Genomic DNA, 25,024 nt, shown 5'->3' on the forward strand with positions numbered 1-25,024 from the left:
CAGTTGATTGGCACGCATCTGAGTACCTACAATCTTTCAGTCTTTTATTAACCTACTGACACTGGATTTCTTGGGTTCCACAAGCAGATCCTTACACAGAACCCCCTTCAGACTCATCTCTTTAAATGTCACCTATCCACCCATCCTGACCAAACCTTCTTGGATCCCAATTTTTATTATTCAGTGCACTTCCCACTCTTCTCAGCTTGGATGATCTGCAAATTCTACCAACCACACGTCCACCCAAGTTCCTGATAAACATGTTGAAGGGACCAGGCAGGGCCAAAGCTGTGCAAGAAGGTCTCACCATGCCACCCCAGGCAGGCCTCGAGGTCCAGCCCCTGAGGAGTCACAAAGCCTTCAACCTGAACTACTCCACCCCTCCAGGCCCGCATGGCAGAAGATGCTACGAAAGGCTGGCTGGAATCCATCCACAGGGGCTGGGCCATTCTAGTGTCCTCCCTCAGCCCATCAGCAGCACACAGAGGTTACCTGGATCAGACGCTGAACTCATTCATGGCGTACTGCATTTTGGATGGACAAACGCATCTTTCCTGAGTACATGTCCAGAACTGTGATATCAAGCTCACAGAGAAGTAGAGCAGGTTCCTCTCTGCACCCTTCCTGAGACGCAGGCCTCTTTGGTGACTGTGCTGCAGTTTGGCCTCTCGAGGCCAGGAGACCTGTGTCTGTATGTACCTGTGACCCAGAAGTTAGGGTGGAGGTAGGCAAGGGGTGGAGAGTTGGGGAGAGAGGAGACACTTTTGGGAATTGGTTTTCCTTAAGGCTGGAGTTTTGAATAGGTGGTCAATGTAACTGGCCGTAAACCTTGGAATGAAACTCCTCCTTTCCCACTGGCAGAAAGGGCTGAACCGCTGCCTCGCACATCCCAGTCTGGAATTTGAGTCCCCCAGCTGGCTGTCTGCAAAGTGGGGAAAGAAGGGAAGAGGGGAATCTGACTGAAATGTTCTGGGCCTGGCTGGGAATGCTGAGCTCTGAAATTTGATCGGGGACTGAAACAACTCTAAATGTTTCCCACATTTCTTGGAAATGGAGGCTTTCTCACCAGAACCTGGGTTTTCTTCTGAATAACGCTCCCCCCTAAACCTCTCCCCTACCCTGATGGGGTGGGAGTTGGGGCAGGAAGCAGGAGTTTACCATACCATCAGCAATCCTGGGCTGTTGCTCTCTGAAATCACCATCAGCCACTAGAAGGGAAAAGTGGGGAGGCCTTGAGGAAGAGGTGCAAGAGCTACCCCGATTCCCAGGTTACTCTGCTGGGCTGCTGAGGCCCAGAGGTTTATGTTCCTCCCTCTGCCCTGGTTCTAAAGCTCCTCCCCTGAGTTCAAGCTGAGTGGAACTGCCTGCTGCCCTGTGAGGGCAGCTGTCCCCTGCTTGCCCCTCCCTTTCTCTGGCTGCCCAACCCCTTGGCCTCTGCTCCCTGACTTCTGCTCTTTCAGGGGCCATGGGAGAGAGATGCCTGACCCCTGGATTTTTACTGCCACCTCTTAGCCATTAGCCTGGCGCCTGAGGCCCTCCTCACACCCCAGGCCTTTGCTGCCCAGGCCTGCCCCTCTCAGGAGCTGGAAGAAGCCACTGCTACGGTAGAAGTTTCTGTTGGAAAAAGGAGAGAACGTGGAGGTTGCAAAAGGAGGAGAAAACAGAGGCTGCGTCCATGTTTGCGCATTTCCAAATCTGCAGCCGGAGAGTCACCCATCAGGGGCTCAGCTTTGAGCCACAGCTGTGCCTGCCCCACTGAAGGAGAAGCGGCCTCCCCCACCCCTAGTTTTCTATGAGGTGGCAATGGGGCATCTAAATAGAGGCATGAGCAGTAACAGAACCCCCTTCCTACATATTATGCCCTCCAAGAAAGTAGGGGCCTGGGTTTAGGTCCACTTTGTCATGAGCTGACTCAGGGTAGAGCCCCTGCTTCTCTCTCTCGTGGGTGTGGACTATGTGGGTGAACAGGGTAGTGCCAGGGGTTCCAGACACTTCAGAACAAGCATGGCTCATCCCCGAGAGCATCAGGTTTATCAGACTGTAGGAAGAAAACTGCCATCATTTTCATATTGAATAGCCACGTGTTTATTAGGAAGGAACATGCAAAACACGTCAATTTTTAAGAAAACATCACTTTTCCAACACATCTCACTGTTGGAGCTCCTTGAAGCTATGGCCTCAGATGCTCCCTCTCCACTCCCTTCAAATACGCCAGCCCTCTGTACCTCAGTTTCTTTGGCCAAGAAGTGGGACAGTATTAACCTCACACATGGGGAGAAGCTGGTGGGGCTGGGTGGAGGTGGGGTGGGAGGGAGTTGGCGGAAGCAGCCCTTTCCTCCTCCTGGGCCTGCAGCTTGCAAACCCCAGTTCTGTGTCCCCAGAGGAAATCCTCACTGAATGGGTCACTGGGCTTCCCCCAGCTGAGCTGGGTGTGACGATCGCCATCTCTTGGCCATGTGCCTGGTCACCCAGATCCCAGTGGCCTGGAGACTTCCTGCCTGAGCCTCTCCAGTCTGCAGGTGCAACGTCTATCAGGGAACAGCTCCAAGGCAGGGCACCCCCAAGCACCCACCCTACTCCCTCCTTTTATTTACTGGCCTTGGAGAAGCTGGGAGAAGAGGGTGTGAGGGGAGGGAACAGGTTATTTCTTCTTCCAGAGGCTCAGAGCACCAAGAAGAAGGTTGTGAGCTGCCAACCTGCCACTGAAGCTGGCCGCTACCTGGCCCACCTCAGGCTTTACAACTTGGAAATCCCACCTGAAAGGCTGGATTTCTTTTCTTTATTTTTGACGGAGTCTGACTCTTTCACTCAGGCCGGAGTGCGGTGGTGTGATCTTGGCTCACTGCAACCTCCACCTCCCAAGTTCAAGCAATTCTCCTGCCTTAGCCTCCCGAGTAGCTGGGATTACAGACACATGCCACCATACCCAGCTAATTTTTGTATCTTTAGTAGAGTTGGGATTTCATCCTGTTGGCCAGGCTGGTCTTGAACTCCTGCTCTCAGGTGATCTGCCCACCTTGGTCTCCCAAAGTGCTGGGATTACAAGCATGAGTCACCATGCCTGGCCTGGAATTCTTACTTCTCTTTAAAAGCTCAGGCCTGACCAGCTTGGCCCATATGGCACCCATGGGCCACAGTGAGCAGGGACTGTCTGGTCGACAGCAGGCTTTGCCACAGGCCCCATGGCCCCTAATGCCCCACACGAGGCCCACCTGTCCACTTCTCCCATTCCATCACCTGCCGGTGGTTGTGGGTTGGAGCGTGTGGTCTCTGATGACATCTCTGGTGAGGAGAGACGTTTGGTCAGCTGGGCATGACATCCATAGCACAGAAAATACTCTTGGAAAGTCAGAGCCTTTCTGACCCTCAGGCATGGCTGGTGAGGGCTGGGTGGTGGGGGAAGACCCCAGGGTCTCCTCTTTCCACTCTTGTGGGGATCCATCAGCCCTTCACACTGCCCTGGGCTTTGGAGAGACCTGGGGCTGTAGGCAGAGAGCCAGGAGGGAGCTACAGTTCTGTGAGGGCTGCTGGAAAGAAACAGGTCCCATCCCTTGAGCCCCTGATCCTAGTGACTGGTGTCCCCTACACTGCCCCAAGTGGGTGAGGTGTCAGCGCTGACAGCCCCCCCAGCCCTGCCACCCTCTGCAGATCTCCCAGGCAGCTTCCCTGAAGGCTGGGAGCTCCCACTTCCAAGCATCTCCAGGCTGTGGGTGGCCAGGGGGTGAGGCCAGGGGCTCTCTGTGTTTCTGCCTTTTCCAGACACTGCCAACCTTGTCATTCATTCATCACATCATTGTTGGGTGCTTACTATGTGCCAGCAAAGGTGTGAGGCACCTCTTCTGACTGTGTGACCTCAGGCAAACCACAACTTTTGCACCTCACCTCTCTTATCTGTAAAACTCGGATATGACAGTATCTGATTTAGGAGGTCGTTATGATGATTGACTCAGATGATGTATATGTCTCCCAGACTGGGCATGGAGCTGGTATACAGCAAGCGCTCAATAAATGTTACCCATGTCACAGGCACTATTATTAATAAGAGCAGCCACCCCTGTCTCCAGCCTCCATTCTCGGCTTCTGTCCATTTTCTTCCTTCCTGCTGTCCTCCAAGTCTGCACCCCAGGGTGCGGCCTCCCTGGGGTCCTAGGCCCGGGAGCGGCCCCCACCAGGTGCACAGAGGCCCCATTCTCTGGGCGCGCATCCCCTCACCCGCTCCTGGGGGACCCTGTCCGGTGACCTCGCGACCCTGTGGTTTGCGCGGGCAAAGAGGGGTCTTTTGTTCCCGGGCAGGGCCCGCCCGGGCTGCGCGACTCCCGCCCTAATCCGGCTAATTACCGTCCACACGGCTCACCGACCAGGGCGCGCGCTCGCCCACCACTTTCCCACGGCCGCGAAGAAAGCCCCTCAGTGCGCGCGGAGAACAGAGCGGCGATTCAGCCGCGCCCGGCACAGCCAGGCCGCCGCGTCAACCTTCGCTGCGTCCTCTGCCGCTCTCTTGTCCTCTGTCTCTCTGGGCCTTCCACCCACCGGCTGTTTCCCTTTTGGTCTCACTCTCGGAGTCTCCCCATCTTTCTCCCTCTCTGTGTTTTTATCTCTGTCTTTCCAGGCGTTCTGTTCTCTGTCTGTCCCATTCTCTCTGCCCGGCCTCAGTGTCTCCGTCCCTGAGCATCTCCCAAGGCTGCGGTTCAGCCTGCCCCTCACTGGGTCCACGAGGGGTCCCAGTTCAAGCTGAGCATCAGCTTCCGTTCTCTCCCTCCTGGGGACCCCAGGGTCCTGGCCCCTTCTAAGGAAACCAAGGAAGCTCTGGGTTTGGGCCATGTCTCCTGACTGGTTTTGGGGGAAGCTCCAAAACAGAGAGGGGTGCCTCAAGATGTCCAGCGCTGGCCCAGGTGTTGGGGGCGGGGGCGGGGGCGGGGAGGGCTCTTGCAGCAGCTCCTGCTGGTATCCTGGGGCCAGGCCAGATAGAAGAGCCACTCTGAAGTAATCCCAGCCTTGGGGTCAGCCACTAGCTTCAACAGGGTTGACCAAGGAGAGAGTCTGGCTTGCGCTTGACTGGTTCTGGACCAGCCACCAGAGAGTTCAAACAACCGTTTTTCTAGAATTCACTGTACTTGTCTAAAGGGTGTTGGACAGGCCACAGAATGGTTTTTTTTTTTTTTGGCACAAGAAATTCATTCATTCATTTTAGGACCCAAGGAATTCATTCATTCACTCGGCAAGTATTTGCAGCATATTTACTATGTGCCAGAGATTGTTCTAGACAGCAAGGAGAAAGACATGAACAAAATGAAGATCCCTGTGTTTCATTGTAACAGGGAAGGCCCACGGGTGAAAGGTAAGAGAAGCACATTGACAGCTGGTGGGAAGGGCCAAGGAAAAATGCAAAACTGGGAGGAGGCTGGCCGGGTGCAGTGGCTCATACCCGCAATCCCAGCACTTTGGGAGGCCGAAGCAAGTGGATCACCTGAGGTCAGGAGTTTGAGACCAGCCTGGCCAACATGGTGAAACCCTGTCTCCACTAAAAATACAAAAATTAGCCAGGCACGGTGTTGCACACTTGTAATCCCAGCTTCTTGGGAGGCTGAGGTGGGAGGATGGCTTAACCTGGGAGGCAGAGGTTGCAGTGAGCCAAGACCATGCCACTGTACTCCAGCCTGAGCGACAGAGTGAGACTCTGTCTCAAAAGAGAAAGAAAGAAACAGAAGGAGGTGTTAGGAGCTAGGAGGAAGGGGGTCAGAGGTGGCCTGAGTCGGTGACACCTGAAGAGATGTCAGGGTGGCTGGGCCTGCAGGCAAGTTCCCACCAAAGCTCCGGATGGTTCTGCCCAGTGCCTTCAGGCCTCAGTCGCTGGGAGACGCCAAGACCCACTGAAGCCCGGTGGTGGCCCCCGGCTCACCGAGGGGCAATGGCCAGGAAGAGTTTGGCTGAAAGACTTGTGCTGCAGGAAAACTCCTCCTGTCCCTCATTTTGCTTGCCTTTTCTCATCACTGTGAGGAGTTTTCTGACAATGACAACCTTTGAGCAGAGACCACAAATAAACCACACAGCCCCATGGGAGGGTCCTGGCCAGGGCTTGGTGGTCTATATAGCAGGGAGACGTAGGGCCCTCTTGTCTGCAGAAAAAGCGAGGACTTTTTTACATCAAGGTAACTGAGGGAGAAGGATTAGTAAGTTTTGTGAGCTCATAAATCACAAAACAACCCAGTGGTGTCATGGGTGTCCAAATCAGGGGGACAAGAAAGACAGAAAAGGGCAAAAACAAAAAACAAAAGTCTGGTGGGGTCATGTTGGCCTCAGACAAAGCAAGAGAACCTGGGCATAGCAGAGGAGGGACTGATGGGAACACCGTAGGACCCCCATGTGCTGGGGCTGAGATTTAGGGCACTGAGGGAGTCTGGGAGCAGCCAGGGTCTGCCATCGGGAGTGGGTCGGCTATGTGTGGTTTGTGTGTGGCATATGGGAGGATGGATCAGGCCCATGTGACCTTCCTCAACCTCTCCTGCCAACTTGCTCCCCTGCTCTCATTGCCCCAGCTGGCAAAGCCTGGGCCTGGCTGAACTACCACTGAGCCTCTGTGACCCCCTCATCCTGCCAAGCCAAGGCAGGGCTGGCCAGACAGCCTCCAACCTGGACGTTTTCCTCATGGGTTGTGCCTCTTGGGACTTTGAGAAACAGACACGTGCCACAATTTTGTGTGGGGTTAAATGCAGGAATCCCCAGCTACGTCTGGGAGCTGATCTGTTCCTCATGGCCCTGCCCCCTCACTAACTGGGGGCCATAATCACACCATTCACCCTCTCTGGCCTCACTTTCTGCACTGGGAGAATAGGAATGATGCTAATAATTATCCCTCTTTACAGGGTTACAGTAAGGCTAAATGAGACTGTGATGTAAAAGGTACTCTGTCAGCCAGGGACTTCATCTTATTTGACCAACACATGTAAAATTTTACATATTACTCACACGTATAATCGAAACAAAAGTTTATACTTATCTGTCATATTCTGTTGAATGCATTGATCTACTCTATTCTATTCTGTTTCTTTCTATTTCTTAAAACATCACAGATTGCCAGGTAGGGTGCCTCATGCCTGTAATCCCAGCACTTTGGGAGGCTGAGGTGGGCAGATCACCTAAACTCAGGAGTTCCCGACCATTCTGGGCAACATAGTGAAACCTTGTCTCTACTAAAATATGGAATATTAGCTGGGCATGGTGGTATGTGCCTGTAGTCCTAGCTACTTGAGAGGCTGAGGCAGGAGAATCTCTTGAATTCGGTAGAGGTTGTAGTTAGCCAAGATCCTGCCACTGCACTCCAGCCTGGGCGACAGAGCGAGACTCTGTCTCAAACAAACAAACAAAAACATCTCAGATCATGATGCATTGGGTCTTGAAGTATAGTTTGAAAAACACTACCATAAACCGTGGAATGGGATATAAAAGTATCTGTGGTTTCACCACCTAGAGAGCTGGAAGTGGAACCTGGAATAGTCTTGGGAGCTGTCGCCCAAAGCACATCCACCTTGACCCCATGCCACTCATCACTGGCCTTACGTAGGCCTGCTTCTCTGTGGTGGATTTGAACCTTACTGCTCCAGCCATCTCCCCTGCCTGCCCACCAAGCCTCCCTGTTAACTGCAGTCAGCTTCATGCCAAAGGCCAGACATAGCCTGCCAGACTCGGATGGGACCTCAAGAGTCACCTCATCTTTCATTCTATATAGGAGAAAACTGAGGCCCAACCAGGGAAAGTGATTTATTCAAGGCTGCCCAGTGAATGGGTGGCAGAACCAGAACTAGAGTTCATATGTCCCTGTGTCAGCCCAAGGCTTGTTTTCATTATGGCCTTGTTATCTGCCTGATTGCAAACCCAACCCCCCTCCTTCTCTATACCCCTTGGGTTTGGGAACCACTCCTGGCCTGAGTAGAACAGAAAAAAAGCAGCAGGGCCAGTCTGAAGTCTGCACATACTAACCATGTGGCCAAAGATAGGCCTGTTAGTACTTCTAAGCCTCAGTCTCCTTCTCTATAGAGTGGGAATGATGTTTTCTGCTCTTCCCAACACACAGGGTTTCTTTGCAGATTAAATAAGATTATGTGCATCAAATAGGCTTTGAAAAAAACATATAAATGTGCTTAAAGTGGAAGGGTTCTTGAGGGTCAGGGAAGGGCTGAATAGGTGAAGCATAGTGGTTTTCTTAGGTGGGTGATAATAATAATTATCTGTATGATATTGCAGATGGATACCTGACACTACGTGCTTGTCAAGACCTGTAGAAATTTATAACACAAAACAGTCCATTTTACACAAAATAAAATAATCATTTAGGAAATTGGAGGATCCTAAGATGGAATGCAACATGTGACAAAACTATGGAACTATTAAAAACATGTACAACTTCACTGAAGTGGGGGAGGGGTAGGAGTTTCTGATCTAAGTAACTTTGGTAATGAGTGGAGTCTATAAGATTAAAGGCTAAAGAAACTGTGCCTAAGCACTACTCTAGTTGATAAAGTTGTTTCTCATGGAGTGTGGTTAACAATTCCAGTATCACTATACATATGTATTGTAATTGAATGAGTAAGTCAATAGATAGTGTAACAGATGGGTTTCTCACTGTGGGAGTGAAATGTTGAGGCAAGGTGAGAAGGCTAGAGTGATCCTTATGATAATTTATTAGAGTTGTAATATTAGCATGAAATCAAGTTTAATATAGATACAGATAGTGACATATAGAAATATTTATATGTTTGTATAGATCTGCTGTGTTGTACATATAGGTTAGTAGATATGCATATATTTCTATGGTCTGTCAGCTCAGAGCACTTAGAAGCAATGACAGCCCACTAGCAATGAGCACACTTAGTGCTTAGATTTTGGTTTCTAATATCATTCTCCAATTCTAAAAAACCCCACAAAAAAACAGGGCTTCTTGTAGAAATGGCTGATTCTAGGATTGGAACAGGAAATGTACAAGATGAACCTGGAACATCTTGTAGTGCCAGAAAGTAAGGAAGATCCAAGGAAGAAGTGATGGGAGTATGTCAAAGGGACATGGGAGCAACTGGTGGAGCTACAGTGGCTAAAGCTGGAACAAATGGAGCAATAAAATAAATACAGTAGTACTGGATTATGACCCAAAGTGTAAGAGAAATATCCATGAGTTCATACTTATACAAATAAATGACTACATAGAGAAAAGGAGGAGAAGATATAAAAATGCAGAAGAATTGCAGATGATATTCACAGATGAGCATAGCTTCCTGCTCCTTAAAGGTAGGCTCCACATAGTGACTTACTTCCAAACAGCACAGGCAGAAAGGGGAAGAAAGCATAATTCATAGTGGAGAAACCTGACAAACACTACTTCTGTTGACTGTTAACACAGTTAACATTGACAGTGACAGGTCACGGTGGTGATGTGTATGTACCCTTGATAGGATGTAATCAAAGTAGCACTTCATCTCCGAGGTCTTCCTCCCTAAAACCCATAACCTAAAACATCAGACAAATCCCAGCTGAGGAACATTCTACAAAATACCTGGCCGGTACTCCTCAGAACCGTCAAGATCATCAAAAACGTGAGAAGTCTGAGAAACTATCTCAGCCAAGGGGGGCCTAAGAAGACATGATTGGCTAAATGTAATGCAGTATCCTAGAGCAGAAAAAGGATATTAGGGAAAAACAGCCACTGAGGAAATCCAAATAAAGTATGAACATACTTTAATAATAATGTTAGTCTTGTAGGGCTGATGCCAATACTGGTTTATTAATTGTGGCCAATGTATCATGCTAATATATGATGATGAAGATAGGGGAAATTGGGTGTGGAGAATATAGAAACTCTCTATACTACCTTTGCAATTTTTCTTTAAATCTAAAACTTTTCTAAAATAAAAATTTTATATCAAAAATTGAAGGCCTTACATTGGTAATTATTCGCAGCTTATGGCAAAGACAGGTGGAATTGGGAGAATGCCTGGGAAGGTTTCAAGGAAGTACAAGGGAGGACTTGGGGAACTGCTCAGGGGTGAGAGATACAGCTTGGGAGGCAGGGCCGAGGGGAAGCTCGGTGCATGCCCCAGCCTGAGGAGGTATCAGAGGGAAAGGATCCCTTGGGGCCCTTCCCTGACCTAGGAGGGCTTCTGGAGGAGGAGGTGAGTGGGTAGCGAGTGACAACCTGGCTCTTTGCTCTCTACCTTATCCTGACCCACCTGGCCGTGCCTCTGGGGCTGTTCCTGCTCCTCATCTGGAGGCAACCCATCAGAAGAGTTGAAGGATCAGCTCTGGCCACACGGTGGCTCACAACTGTGATCCCAGCACTTCAGGAGGCTGAGGCGGATGGATCACAAGTTCAAGACCAGCCTGGTCAACATGGTGAAACCCTGTCTCTACTTGAAATACAAAAATTAGCCGGGTGTGATGGCGGGCGCCTGTAATCCCAGCTATTCAGGAGGCTGAGGCAGGAGAATGGCTTGAACCCGGGAGTTGGAGGTTGTGGTGAGTCAAGACCATGCCACTGCACTCTACCCCGGCGACAGAGTGAGACTCCATTTTGAAAAAAGGAAAAGAGTGGTGAAAAAGACTGAGACTCCATTTCAAAAAAAAGAGTGGTGAAAACCTGTGTCAGAGGGTTGTTGCAAGGTAAGTTGAGATAATGGCCATGAGGGCCAACACCCGGTACCCACTGGAGACTTGAGAGTCTTACAGTCAATTTACCTTCCCTTTAGTCTACCTTTGAGCAAGATCAAACAGCCACTTCACCCTCATTCCTGGAATCTAGCCCTTCCTCTAGATCCCAGGCCCAGTGTGGTAGTTTTAAGACCTGGCCCTCAAATTCCGACACGCTTTCCATCTAGAGGTCAGCTTTATACCCCCCCTGTTGAATCTGGAATGTGTGACTGCTTCACATAACAGAATATGGCAAAAGTGATGCCATTGCCAGTTCGGAGCCGAGGCTTTCAGACACTGTCATCTTCCACCTCCCGTCTCTTGGGGTTCCCACTCTTGGAATCCAGCCACAGCGCTGAGGGGAGGCTGAGCAGCCTGTGGAGAGGCCTATGTGGAGGGGAACGGAGGCCCCAGCTCTCGGCCTTGGCTGAGCTCCCGGCCAGCAGCCAGTTCTCACTGACCGCAAGAATCATCTTACAAGTGCACCCTGGAATCCCCAGATGCGCTGCCCCAGCTACTGCCTTGCAGAGAAGAAACGAACCTTCCCACCATGCCCTGTCCAAACTGTAGACTCATGAGCAAAATTAATCACTGATGATATTTTAAGCCATTAAGTTTTGGAGTTAGGAAGCCCTAGTAACCCGAACATCCGGTAACTGGGTCTAGGAGTTTGACTTCCTCCACCTCCTCCTTCTCCTCTCTGCTTCGTGCTTGAGTTGTGATGTGGGTTGTGGTGTGCTGGTCTAGTGGGGTGGGCGCTGAGCCACACTATCTGGGCTCAAATCCTGACTCTCACATATCAATTGTATGACTCTAAGCAAGCAATGTAGTCTCTCTGTGCCTCAGTTACTGTGTCTGTGAAATGGGGGTGAAGGTAGATAGTACAGAATTGCTGGGAAGATGAAAGGAGCTGATAAACATCAAGGACATGGAAAAGCACCTGCCACCTGCACAATTATTCTGCCAACCCAAGGCCTCAGCCCTCCTGGGTTCTGGGATGCTGACTTACTGGGGCTTCTGTTGTTTGAGATGACCTGGCCACTCGAGGCCCCAGACCTCCCACGTGCCACCAGCCTGCCTCCTGGGACTATCACTCTTCCTGCTGGTGCCAGGCTCTGCCCATGAGGCCAGCCTTGCTCACCCCCATGACACTCTGGATCTGCTGCTGGTCCCTCCCTGCACCGCTGTAATTCTGACTTCCTTTTGGCAGAGCTCTTAGGGAAAAAGAGAGCGGTAAGGTGGAGATAGAGGTCCCCACCATAGAGGGTGGTGCCCTGATGGGTGTGTAGAGGGGTCTTTAGTTCACAAACTTTACTGGGAAATTGAAGCCTCAGCTTTCTTAGGGAGGCTAAACCTCTCTTAGGAATTGTGTGATGACATGTGGCAGATTCTCAAGGAAGCTAGGGTTGCGTCTTAATTAGGTTTTGCCAGAGAACAATGAACGTGCTCTAAGACACTTTCCCACATACGTCTTCGTGCAGGTTGTGAGAGCTCAGAAATGCTTTGCATCCAGGCTATGCCCAGGACTCAGGTTTCACTAGCTCCAGGGGTTCTCTGCTGCTGCAGGAACACAGCGGCCTCCTCATTAGCGCTTTTCAAACCAAGGTGGTAACCGAGGGAGGAATTGAAAGTCCCCTGGGGCAGAGGGACCTTTGCAAGGGGAGCCACCGCCCCAGTCTGAGGAGCAGAGAACAGTGAAGGGGGCGGGCGTCCATGGGGGCAGTCTGAGTTCTGGAGCTTGCTGGTCCTGCAGCGCGACTTAAAGGTCACTGCACCATCTCCAGTGATTCCCTGAGCCTGTCGTGCTGCTCCCAATTCCCACAGTGGGCCTGGAAGAACAACCCACTCCTTCATGCTGGTAAAGCCATGAAGCTGCGGTTGACCTGCAGGAATAGAAGAACCGTATCCCTCCTTCCATCCCTTCACAGGAGGCTGAAAGCCAGGAGGGTTGAGAGGGTCTGGGCACGCAGGGGCTGTCAGGAGGTAGGAGGGGGCTGGCTGCAGAGAGAGAGAGGCAGGAGAGGGAGGACCGGATGACCGAGGGTTTGCACTCGGCAGGGGACCTCCTCCCCTAACGCCTTCTGCGGGTCTGCACAGCTGTGCTGAGGTGAGCAACCAGTCTGCTGGGGGAGGGAAGGAGGTACCCAGCCCCCTGGGGGAGGATGGAGTCACATGCTTCTCCAGCTGGGAGAGGAGATGTGTGAAGCAGGCTTGCTTCGGCGCCACCTGGCCACCTGACCCCTCGGTGGAGTCTCAGGAATCCCATTTCTGGAGGTATCCAGGCCACGTTGAATGTGTGGGGAGTGTGAGGCAGACAGAGCCCTGAGTCAGGATCCATACCGGTCCACTCCCCATGGTGACAACTGCAGGCACATTCCAATAGGGACAGTATTGATCAATTCAGTAGTTCCTGACCTGACTGGCTGCGGAGTTGAATCTCCTGGAGTCTTAAAAAAAAAAAAAACAACAAAAACCGATGCTGGACCCCATTGCAGGCTCGTGGAATCCAGTCGGGCCCTGACACCGCCAGGGGGACCGATGGGCAGGCAGGACTGAGGACTGCGGGATTGCACTCTGTAAAGGGCCCCCCTCCCTGGCGCTTTCTGCTGTCCCCACATCTGTGCTGAGGTGAGCAGCCAGGCTGCTGGTGGGAGGGGAGGAGGTTCCCAGCCCCCTTGGGCAGGATGGAGTTGGATGTCTCCAACTGCCGCAGGCCCCTGGCAGGACTCACAGGATGCCCCCGCATTGAATGGGAGCTTTCTATCTTCCAGGACCCTCATGGCTCCTCTGCCTCTGCTGCCTTTGGGGCATCTCTGTGGCAGGGTGGCTGGGTGGCCTCCGTGTGCTCCCAGCTGATTCCACCAGCCCTGTCAGCCTGGCACAGCCTGGGTTCCCTCCCAGGTCTGGTGTGCAGCTGGCATGAGGCCTAGAATCTGTCAGCGGCTTCATTGAGATGCTGCTGCAGCGCTGCCCTAGTTCAGGGTTTCAGAGCCTTAAGGCACACATCCCGGCCTTCTCCTGCTCTCTCTGTCACCCTGGAAACAGGTCTCAGTTTCTGGGGGCCCAGGGTGGATGATGGGGTTGTCCCCTCAGGGTGGGGTAGGGCATGAGTGGAGAGCAGTGCTGGTGGGCTGAGTCGGGATAGACCCAGCAGAACCAAGGCTTGGCAGCAGGTGGGGGCTGGGAGGACCAGGGCAGGCGCACCCTGAAGAAAGGGCCCTTTCTGACTTTCACTGGCATAAAGGGAGTGTGTTTTGTTGGTTTGTCTTCCCTGGTGAGGGTGCCTTTTTCTAATTTACACAAAAGTGTCCTATGTGTCCACGGCAGCCAGGTGTGTGGACCCTGTCTCGGGTTCCCTGGGCATTTCCTGAGTCCAGAATTCCTGGCGCACCCACCTGGTCAGGGATTTATCCGTGGGAAAAACCTGGCAGCTTGTGAGGCGCGGCTCTTGAGACTCCTGAAGTGGGTGACTCTGGATCTTCCCAGCCCCACCTCCAAGACGAGGAGAGACAGGACCTCCTCCCCACAGACTCCCAGCCAGCCACTCTCCCCTCACCCAGCCCAGGAGGGGAGGACAGCAGGCTGCTGTGTGTGGCCTATCTCGTGTTCTCTGTCACAGCCACCCCATCTGTGATTTGTCCATGGAAAAGCCAGCTAAGGACTAGAAACCCTGCTTAGTTCTCCTCACCCTGCCTCTCCTAGACTCTCTCCCCAGAAATCCCTGCTTACGCAGGCCCCACAGCTTCATGAGCCCTCGGGGAAGACGCAGGTCAACAAGCCCAGGTTGGTGACCCTGCTCTGGAAGTGAGGTCACTCGGCCTGGGCTCTGGTCCTGGCTCAGCTGCTCCTGCGTCCCTCCGGTTCCCATGGCCCCCATTTGCCCATCTGGAGACAGGGTCTTGCCCTTCCTGGCCAGGACTGCAGGTGAGTGTATGGGCAGCCACTTGGCTGGCCCACTGGAGTCCCCCAACTCTGAGTAGGGTACATCAGCGGCTGCTGTGGGTGCCTGCCTGGGTCCCTTCACCAGCCCATGATGCAGCTCTATGGGAGAGTTGGTGCTGCGTGAGAGGCTCACTGCTGCCTGCTTCTCTGAAGACCTATCCTGTTCCGACAAGCTGGGAGATTATCCCCTCCCAGGAGCCCATCCCCCAACCTCATCCCATCCCCCAAAACCAGTATCTGACCCAGGGTAGCAGAGACTGGCCCCTTTGCCTTCAGGTGGGATGAGCCAATCCACGGTGCTCCCGAGCTCCTTGGGATCCAGCCCAAGCTAGAGGTCACATCTTTGCCTTGGTTTCTCCCCAGCCCCACCCCGCTTCCTTCACTGCCCTGCTCCTGAGAACACTCCCCAATAAGCCACATTCACTGGGACCCCCTCCCAGGCTCTCTTCTAGGACTCAAACCCGGACGGCAGGTATGGCCTGTGAGAACTCTAGGGCCCTGTGGCTCCAGGAGCACGTGGTCCTGCCCGGTGATGAAGCAGGTCAAGGCATGAGCTGTCCTTGGATATAGGAGCTCAGAGCAGGTGAGGGAAGGGTGGCAGCTTGGAAGCCTGAGCTGGGGACACGGATCTGTGCAGGGGAGGCAGGCTGGAGAAGCTGCTGTCCAGCCTTCCTCACCCTTCTCTCGGCCCCCCCACACTGAGCCTGGTCCCTGGGAGCCTCATTATTGGTCCTGTCTTACAGAGGTGGATGCCAAGACTAGAGAGTCACTGTCTCTAAACTGCAGGTGACCCAGTAAATTTGAGAGCCTCTGCTGGTCAACACTCCCTGTGTCCCACTCCCTAGCCCTGAGTAGTTGCATAGTATCTGCCCTGGAGGCGTTGGCAGAAGCCAGGCCCCTGGCAGGAAGGAACTGGGGATAAACTGGATCTTCCCCTGGTGTGGGGAAAGGGCCTGACCATGTTAGAATGGCTGGAGCAGCTGGTCTGACCCATCTGGCGGGCAGCTGGATTAGGAAATTGGGGAGCAAGCTTTCTGCAGAGCTTCCATCCCTTTTCCTGCCAGGAGGAAGGGGTCTTATAACTTCTTGTCCTCATGCTGAATCTACCCCTCCGTGCATGTTCATGGGTGGGTGGCTCAGTGTTGAACACAAAGCCAGGGGTACAACGGGGACACTTTAGCTTCAGGCACCATCGTTGGTGAAATTAGGGACACTCAGGATAGAGTACTTCTTGAGGATCTCGTCACATCACCAAGTCATGTACACCTGCCCTGATCTCAAAGAGGAGGGAAAGCCTTTGATACTTGGACCGTTCCCACCTCCTCCTTCCATACCCCTGCACGTACCACAGCCTGCCAGACAATTGGGCATTCCCTGGGCATTTAGGGAAGGAAACCCTGGAAGAGCCTCAGGGGAGAGGCCAGGTGTCCTAGCAGAGAGGGCTGAGGCCGAGGAGGAGGAAGTGCTGCATGCTTTCCTGACCCGTTCATATTCCCATTCATGTTGGTTGGGCTTGCATTGACACTCCCGGGCCAGTGCAGCTGGTCACTTACGCGATGCAGCCATGGCTTCCTGTGCTCAGCTGGTGGTGAGGCTGCAAAGGCTGGGGTCGCCGGCACCAGCAGACACCCTGGGCCCAGCAGCTGCTCTGATAAGCTCAGGCTCGGCTGGCGGAAGGAGGGTGGTGGCCCCTGGCTCAGCAGCTTGGCCCAGAGAGCTGTGGCTATTGTGCTAATTTGCGTGTTTTCTCCACACCTTTCTTCTGCTCACTGCCAGGAAAGCCATGGCTCTCTGGACGCCAGGGAGGGGGCAGGGCATGTGTAAATGAGTGGCCTTTGAGTTTGTGAAAGCCTCCAGCCTGTGGGCACACATGAATGGCAAGGCGGGGGGAGCTATGCAAGTCTTCTGAGGGCAACTTAGCAACGGGGATCTCAGTCCCTAAAGATGTGCATGCTTCTGACTCAGCAATCTACTGGGAATTGATCCTAAGGAAATAATATTAAGTTCAATATTAAGACGTGAGTATAAAGACACTTACCCAGCTCTGTTTATAACTGATAACAGTCGATGGCAGATTGTACATTCACACAATGGAGCACTTGGCAGCCATTTACACAGTGAGGGATTCTCAATAAAGCTGCCCTGAACATTCTGGTACGTGTCTTTCCGCAGGCATACGCACACCTTGCTCTTGGCTACATACCTAAGATGAGTTCAAAGGATGATGTGTGTTCCATTTGAATTGATGCTGCAGAACAGCTGATGAGCCTCCCACCACCAGTTTATGAGAGCTCCAATTGCCTAACATCTTTGTCAACACTTGGTATTATCAGCCTGTATCACTTTGGCTCTTCCAGTGAATGTTTCATTGTGGTTTAAATCTGCATTTCTAAATACATGCCAACAGAAAAATGGATAAACAAATTGGAAATCTACATGGCAGTGAAAATGAATGAACTACTGATTCATGCAACTATGTGGATGAACCTCAAAAACAATTATGCAGAAATGTGTACACAAAAGAGCACATACTGTATGGTTCCATTAATACGAATTGCCAAAACAGGCAAAAGGAAGGTGATAGAGGTCAGAACAGTTGCCTGATCTAGGATGGGGAGGTATGGACTAGGATGAGGGAAGAGGGTAACGAACTTTCTGGAGGGTTGGAAATGTTTGATGCCTTGTTCTAGGTAGTAGTTTAAAAGTGTATATAGGCTGGGCGCAGTGGCTCATGCCTGTAATCCTAGCACTTTGGGAGGCTGAAGCAGGTGGATTGCCTGAGCTTAGGAGTTTGAGACCAACCTGACCAACATGGTGGAATCCTTTCTTTACTAAACTACAAAAAATTAGCTGGGCATGGTGGTGGGTGCCTGTAATCCCAGCTACTTGGGAGTCTGAGGCAAAAGAATTGCTTGAACCCGGGAGGCGGAGGTTGCAGTGAGCCTAGATCACGCCACTGTACTCCAGCCTGGGTAACAGAGTGAGATTTCATTGCCAAAAAAAGGTGTATATATATATATATATATATATATGTACAATTTTATCAAACTTACCTTTGCATTTTGTCATATATATAGAAAAAATTTAAAATAGACACCAAAAGATGGAAAATAATATAGATCTATATTGATTAATCTGGAATTATGTTCAAAACAAAGCAAATGTAAAATGCAACTTGCAAAATTCTATGGGCATTTAGGCCTTCCTTCATGAGCTCTTTTATTTTTGGTGAAAGTTCAAAACGAACATAAAATGTGGCGTTTTAAGCTAACATACAATGTAGAATTTACACTGAATAATGTTCTTTGAAAAGGATTCAAAGTGCATAGGAACCATGAATAGAGATAAGAAATAACTCAATGGTGCATTGATAAGGAAATCAAATATTATAGCTCTCAGCACCACATTTTGAAGGACTGTATGTGACAAGGCGGAGGATTCTGAATATTGAAAGGAGAACAAAAAAATTTGGAATATTTAACCTGGAAAAGAGACAACTTAGAAGCTAATATATTTAGGGATTTAACGGCTTCCCGTATGAATAAGGTCTCACACTTATTCTGCATCATTAGAAAGAGAAGCAAAGGAAACAAGCTGGATCTCATCAGAGAAGGAACCTCAGTTGATGGGATACTGAATGAGTGGTCATCAAGGTTCCTTCCAACTCTGCTTCAATAAGTCGCATGATAAGGGCACATGATGTATCCAGAGTCACATGAAAAAGAGTTAAGACTAGAATCTTAATCCTACACTCAACAGTGAAATTCTATAAGCAAGTTTGTGGAGAGGAACAAAAAAAGGGGTGTGTAGACTGTTAGCAAAAATAGCAGCAATACTCTCTCCCATCCCTGTAAGAGCACCTCTTCCCAATGTGACTTTTTTGCACCTCGCATCAAGAAATGAAGTCTGTTTTTCTGCCTTTTGAACCTGAGTTTGGCCCTGTGACTTGCTTGGGCCAATGGGCCATTAGCAAATGTGAAGAAAGCAAAGGCTGGAAAAGAGCTTGTACACTGGACATGCCCTCCTTTTCTGCTCTTATAATTGGCACCATGTAAATAAGCCCAGGCTAGCCTGCTGGAGACATGTCCCAGTAGTCACTCTCACTACCCCAGCAGATAACCAAATAGCAGTTCCAAACCCCAGATGCATGAGATCATCCTAACCAAACAGCCCCCAGCTGACCCACCAGCTGACTGTAGCTACCTGAGTGAGCCCAGGTGAGGCCAGCCAAAGAACCAGCCTGCTGAGCCCAGCTCCAATTGCCAACCCTCAGAATCAGGAGCTACTAAGTACTTAAGTCACTAAGTTTTGGGGTGAGATGCTAGGTAGTAAAAGTTAACTAACACAAAAGGCAGGCATCTTTTTGAATAAAAAGGTCATAAAAATCCCATATTTCAGAGATTCTGGAGGCAAGAAGTAGCTTAATTAGTTATGATGTATTTTTATTTTTATTTTTTATTTATCTTTTGTGAGACAGCATCTTGCTCTGTTGTCCAGGTTGGAGTGCAGTGGCACAATCACGGTTCACTGTGGCCTTGACCTCCTGGGCTCAAGTGATCCTCCCACTTCAGCCTCCCAAGTGGCTGTGACTACCAGTGTGTGCCACCAGGCCCAGCTACTTTTCAATGTGTTTGTAGAGATGTGTTCTCTCTCTGTTGCCCAGGCTAGTCTTGAACTCCTGGGCTCAAGCGATCCTCCCACCTTGGCCCCACAAAGTATTGGGATTATAGATGCAAGCCACTGCCCCTAGCCATACGTGTTTTTAAAATCAGGATATTCTCAGCCTTGGATGGGGGCAGATGAGTTCCTGGAAATACAAACAACAGACATAGAATAATAGGTATAAGGACAACATCAAGGATTGCTAACACTACTGTACCAGGTGCATGTCTCAGCCCTTATCACATATGCTCTCACTGAAATATTCATAACAAGCCTAGCAGCCTGTTCTAAGACATGGACATGCCCACTGACAGTGCTGATGGGGTGGCTCACCCAGCTGGGGCTTGTGAGGGGCAGGGCCGGGAAGTGATCTTTTAGAGCAACCTTGCAGGGAGGGCATGTTTTCTTTCTTTCTGCTTTTTTTTTTTTTTTAATAAAAAAAATTTTTTTTTTGAGATGGAGTCTTGCTCTGTTGCCCAGACTGGAGTGCAGTGGCATGATCTCAGCTCACTGCAACCTCAATCTCCCGGGTTCCAGCGATTCTCCTGCTTCAGCCTCCTGAGTAGCTGGGACTATAGGCGCGCACCGCCATGAGGGCGTGTTTTCTTAGGGCACGCTGCCCACGCCTCCCTCCCCAGGTGGGAAGTTGTGGCCTTGATTTACCTCCCACCCTGTAGTCGCCTTTCCTCCATCATCCTCACCTGTCCTCTCTCTAGGACATCTTCAAGGGCCTTTTATGATGTGCTCAGTCATTTCCAGACTTCACAGTCTGAGGATCTCTCTTTCTAAGCTCCCATCCTCCACAGGCTCCTCCTCCCACCCTACCCCATTGCCCTGTTACATAACTTCAAGGCTGAAAGGACTTTGGAGCTGCCCTTTTTGCGCAGAGACCAGGAAGCAGAAAAGTCAAGGAACTGGCCCAAGGTCACCCAGCTGGTCCTGCCTGGGCCTGGAGGACTCAGACGTGTTGGGTCCTGACACAACATTTTTCTCATCATGTGGGTGCATCAAGGAGCTGCTCCTGAGGCTGACAGGACTGAGCTCTGGACTTGGGCCCTGGGGTCCAAAGAAGTTAAAGACAATCCTTAAAGTCTCTGCGGTTGAACTGAGATGGAAACAGCAGGGGCTGCGGCTTCTCCCGCTGATCAAGGCCCAGTGTCTCCTGCTCTGCCTGGCATTGCTGCATTTTCTTCCTTTATCGTCCAAAACAATTTCAGCCTCTCCCAGTGCTGGATTTGCCCAAACTCCTGGTGAAGGTGGCTGTGAGGGTGCCACTGCATGACACGTAACTGGGTGAGGGTATTAGTGTGCATGTGTGGGCACACACATCATGGCATGTCTGTCTGTGCCAGCAAGCACCTGTCGGTCTGGGTGTGATGTGACTCAGATGTTGTGAGGCTCACGTTTCCTCCTCAACCCCTGCCCCTCATGCCCTCTCCCAGCCCTCCCCTCCCCTCACAGCAGCTGTATTCGCCCCCTCTCTCCCCAGGGAAGGAATGTTCCTGGCAGCCTCAATACCCACCCCAGGCTGAAAGCAGCACAGGTGGGACGCTGTGTCCAGCTGGCCCCAGGACAGGGCCGCCCAGGAGAAGTCTCCCCCAGCGCCCCCCATCAGTGCTGCCTGCAGCAGCTGTTGCCTTGAGGGACAGGATTGCCCAGGAGGAAGTGCCTGGAGGCCAGGCAGCCTGTCTGTGGGAGCCCATCCTGGGCTCTCCCTCAGGCCCAGTCCAGGGGAATGGGGTTGGCTGGGAACCCTTGGGGCCCAGAGCTCTATCCCCTATGCATCCCTTGGTATCCATCAACAGATACATCCTCAACACCCACAACGTGGCAGGAGCTGGGGTCTGGCCTAGGAGCTTTCCGTGTGGGCAGGCAGAAGTTCCCACACAACATTCAGGTTGTCTGGGGCTGCCAGGTGGGCGGTGGCAGGCGCCCCTCTTGGAAAAGGGTCCTGTGGTTCTGAGAAGTACAAAACCCACCGCACTAGGGGTAAAAACCAGACCCATGAACTCTTGTGACAACAGCAGGTAGGACCTGCCCAGGGTTGTGAGAAAAGCCCAGAAGTGGCCTCAGTGGTTTAGAGCGAGGCGCATTTGTGCTTTGGAGTAAGAGTGGGGAGGTAGGGTGACACCTGTGATGGGTGTTAAAGGATGGGTGGGAAGCGGAGGAGAGCATGGAGAAGTGCGATCCTGGCAGAGGCACAGCACGGGCAAAGGTGTGTGCCCCTAAAGCACATCTGGTTCCATTGTGGGACCAAGGCTCATGCCCAGCCAAGAGGCCAGTAAATGCCAGCTTACAGACATGTATCTGTGATCGAGGTGTCGTAATTATGAGGACAGGCACTTGGTGAGACCTAGGGGGCCTGGGAAGGCTTTGGAGAGGAGGGGAGGTCTGAGACAGGGGAGAGAAAGGAAGAGCATGGAAGGAGGATGTCACTCATGAACCCAGGAGGGCCCCTCACTCCTGGCCTTGATCCTGAAGGCCAGAGACCCAGGGGGTGGGGGCCAGAGCTGCTGTATCTGGGAGAGGAGGGACTCTCAGCTAGGGCTTAGACTAGGGAAATAGGGGCTCAGGGTGTCTTGGTGGACTTTGGCTTGGTGAACCTCCCTCTGGCCCCACTTCTTCAGCTCCAAGGAGGCCTGTTCTCACACAGGCCACACCTCTGGAGCCAGAGTTGAGCAGGGGACTCTGTGAGGGTCATCTCATTGTGCAGCTTAAGTTGTGCTGTGTGATCTCACACGAATCACTCACCCTCTCTGAGCCACAGTTTTCTCGCCTATAGTTCAAGGGGGGTTGGGGGTCTGTGAGATCCCAAATAGTTTCAACCTCACTTGCCAGTCCTAATTAACTGGTAAGGCTGTGTGGAGGATTGTGAAGCCAAGTCCAGGCTCAGAGGGATGGATGCTGTGATGGATTAGTGATGTCTGCTGTAGCCTCCTGAGGTGGGTGGGTGGCGCCTGTGCCTCACCTCTCCCATCTTCATAACACCCTTTGTGACATCTTGTGTTTAACAGTGGGCAGAGGACCAACCCTCCATGAGAAGTGGTTATCTCAGTACTTGTGACAAATCTGCTGTGTGTTCCTCCAGGGCCGAACACCTAGATGGAAGGCAGATATCCAAGCAGCTGACACTTGGTCTCATGTAGACAGAAACATAGCTGCAGTTTCATAAGGATGTAGAGGAAGGGTAGCTGGACGGGCGCAGTGGCTCACATCTGTAATCCCAGCACTTTGGGAGGCAGAGGTGGCAGGATCACCTTAGGTCAAGAGTTCAAGACCAGCCTGGCCAAAATGGCGAAACTCCATCTCTACTAAAAATACAAAAATTAGTCAGGTGTGGTGGTGGGCACCGGTAATCTCAGTTACTAGGGAGCCTGAAACAGGAGAATTGACTGAACCTGGGACGGGGAGGCTGCAGTGAGCTGAGATCACGCCATTGTACTCCAGCCTGGGCGACAAGAGTGAAACTCTGTCTCAAAAAAAAAAAAAGAAAAAGCAGAGGAAAGTAAATACCCACAAATCAGAGTTCTTGGTCCATTTATGTTTCTAGCATGTGGAGAAATTAGTACCCAGCTGTATTTATTTATAGCTAATAAGGAAAATTTGGTGGTTGTTTTTTGCTGAAACAGAAAAAAATTGTCAAGAAACAAAGGAACAGATTAAGAGAAACTGATGAGTTTTAGAATTGGGTTTAACTAGAACCTAAAATCTGGGGAAGAACTTTAATCAGCAAATAAGAATAGGTTCGTGAAATGTGTGTATTTTGTTGTGTGTTTGTCAATGTATGTTTGTAGATGTGGCATATGTGTGTCGACTGTGTTGCTATACAAGGCACATGTTCATGTAGTGTAAATGTGACATGAATGTGTGTATTTAGCATGTGTGTGATATGCAGTAGATACGTTTACATGTGTTTGGTGTGGGTATATGCAGTATGCCTATTGTACGCAACAAACACATAGAAAAGGTAGGTGTGTGAATGTGTGCAGGGTATGTGTGCATCGTATGTGTGCACGTAACCCGTGACATGTATTTCCGGCGAGTATGTGGTGTCCTTGTTCTGTGACGCCCTGGCCTTGAGCAGGTCCCAGTGACGACGTGAAGTAACATCAGAGTCTGAAACAGCTCCGGGTGGAGCCGCAGCAAGAAAATTGAGAGAAGAGGGCTGTGACTTTCCAGGGCTTGCCCCTCCAGGAAGAAGTGAGGAGTTTTAGGGGTCTGCTTCCCACACCCTGCGAAATCCAGACACACAGAAAGCCACTGGGGTCCTGTGAAAACCTTGCTGCCAGCACAGGGTGTCTGATGAAAAAGCTCAAGGCTAAAGGCATACAGAGAGGTAGGATGGACCTGGAGGTGGGAGGGGCAGAAGGTGACGGGTGGAAAACTACATATAGGGTACAACAGACACTACTCGGGTGACAGGTGCACTAAAATCTCAGCCTTCACCACTGTGCAAGTCATCCGTGTGACCAAAACCACTTGTACCTCAAAAGCTACTGTCATTAAAAAAATTCTTTTAAAAAAAGCTTGCAGTTATCTGTTTCCAAAACAAATTGCTCATCGACCTTTCCAGACCTTTTCACCCTTCAGCAAAGTTGGAAAAAGTTCCCAGTGGGCTTTCACTGGAAAGCTGAGCAATTTCCACAATAGATTTGGAGCGCTTCCCTGGTGATAGCAGAGGCTTAAGAAAAGTCATAATTAACTGGAAGACAACTGGAGCTTCCAGAACAACTGTTCCTAGTAAAGGCTGCTTCCCCAAGCACATGCCCATAGTTCCAGCTACTCAAGAGGCTGAGGATGGAGACTCCGTCTCAAAAAAAAAAAAAAAAGATAGATGTGGGTGTCAGCCAGGCAAGGTGGCTCTCACTTTAATCCCAGCACTTTGGGAGGCCGAGGCTAAAGGATCATCTGAGGTCAGGAGTTCAAGACCAGCCTAGCCAACATGGTGAAACCCCTGTCTTTACTAAAAATATAAAAAACACCAGGCGTGGTGGCAGGCACCTGTCATCCCCACTACTTGGGAGGCTGAGGCAGCATTAGCGCATTGAAGACCACAAAATGAGAGAGAGAGAGAGAAACAATCTCTTCTAACTGCCTGCAGGCAAGATGTCCAGAGTATTTTATTCCCCTGCAGAGGGCCCCAATCTGGGGATGGGTGGATAGAGCAGGGGTGCAGGCTGCTCTGCATGTGCCCTTGCAGAAGTCAGGGTGGCTTGGGATGTGTGTGTGTGTAGGGGCACTGTGGACCTCAGCCCTTCCTGCCACACAGGACGGTGGGGCAAGCTCAGAGGTGGCAGCCGTGAATGTGTTTGCAGAGTAGAAGGGAAAGTCCCCAGGGGCAAGGTTGTTCCTGGCACAGGGCCTGGCACCAAGTAGGTGTCCAGTAAATAGCTGCTGAATGAATGAGCAGCCCAGCAGGGACCATCCAAGAGAAACAGGCTGATTTCCACCAACCTCCGAGTGGGCCTTCCAGGGCAGGGCTGGGGGCAACATGTCTGCCGGTCCAGCTGCCCATTTCCTCTTCCCCTTTTCCGGCCCCTTTCCTCATAACCTAGGCTGATTCCCACGCCCCGGCTGGGAGGCTTCTGCTGCCATTGTTTGGCTGTTATCTGGGTCCAGATCCTTCACTGGACCAGGAAAAAGGGAAGGAGAAGGCAGAATGTGGGGGAAGGAAAGCTTCAGGAATTGACGAGGAAAAGAACCAAATGTCAAATGCATCTGAGGGGTGCAGCCTCAGGTAGGAAAC

General features: G+C 51.2%; 1 long non-coding RNA gene across 3 annotated transcripts in view; it reads left to right on the top strand.

Annotated features, from left to right (window-relative positions):
* The window catches only part of LOC128929638 (uncharacterized), a 47,415-nt gene extending 28,341 nt beyond the window's left edge, over positions 1-19,074 (top strand). Inside the window, exons 2-3 of one of the 3 annotated variants that reach the window (XR_008476406.2) lie at positions 185-15,199; positions 16,789-19,074. This is a non-coding gene — a long non-coding RNA (uncharacterized LOC128929638). Of the gene's footprint in view, positions 1-184 lie in introns of all 3 variants that reach the window. The other 2 variants (XR_008476405.2, XR_008476407.2) reach the window with 2 other exon arrangements.
* Positions 19,075-25,024: the final 5,950 nt, after the last annotated feature.

This window comes from Callithrix jacchus, chromosome 14 (genome assembly GCF_049354715.1).
Source record: "Callithrix jacchus isolate 240 chromosome 14, calJac240_pri, whole genome shotgun sequence".
Taxonomy (NCBI): Eukaryota; Metazoa; Chordata; class Mammalia; order Primates; family Cebidae; genus Callithrix; species Callithrix jacchus.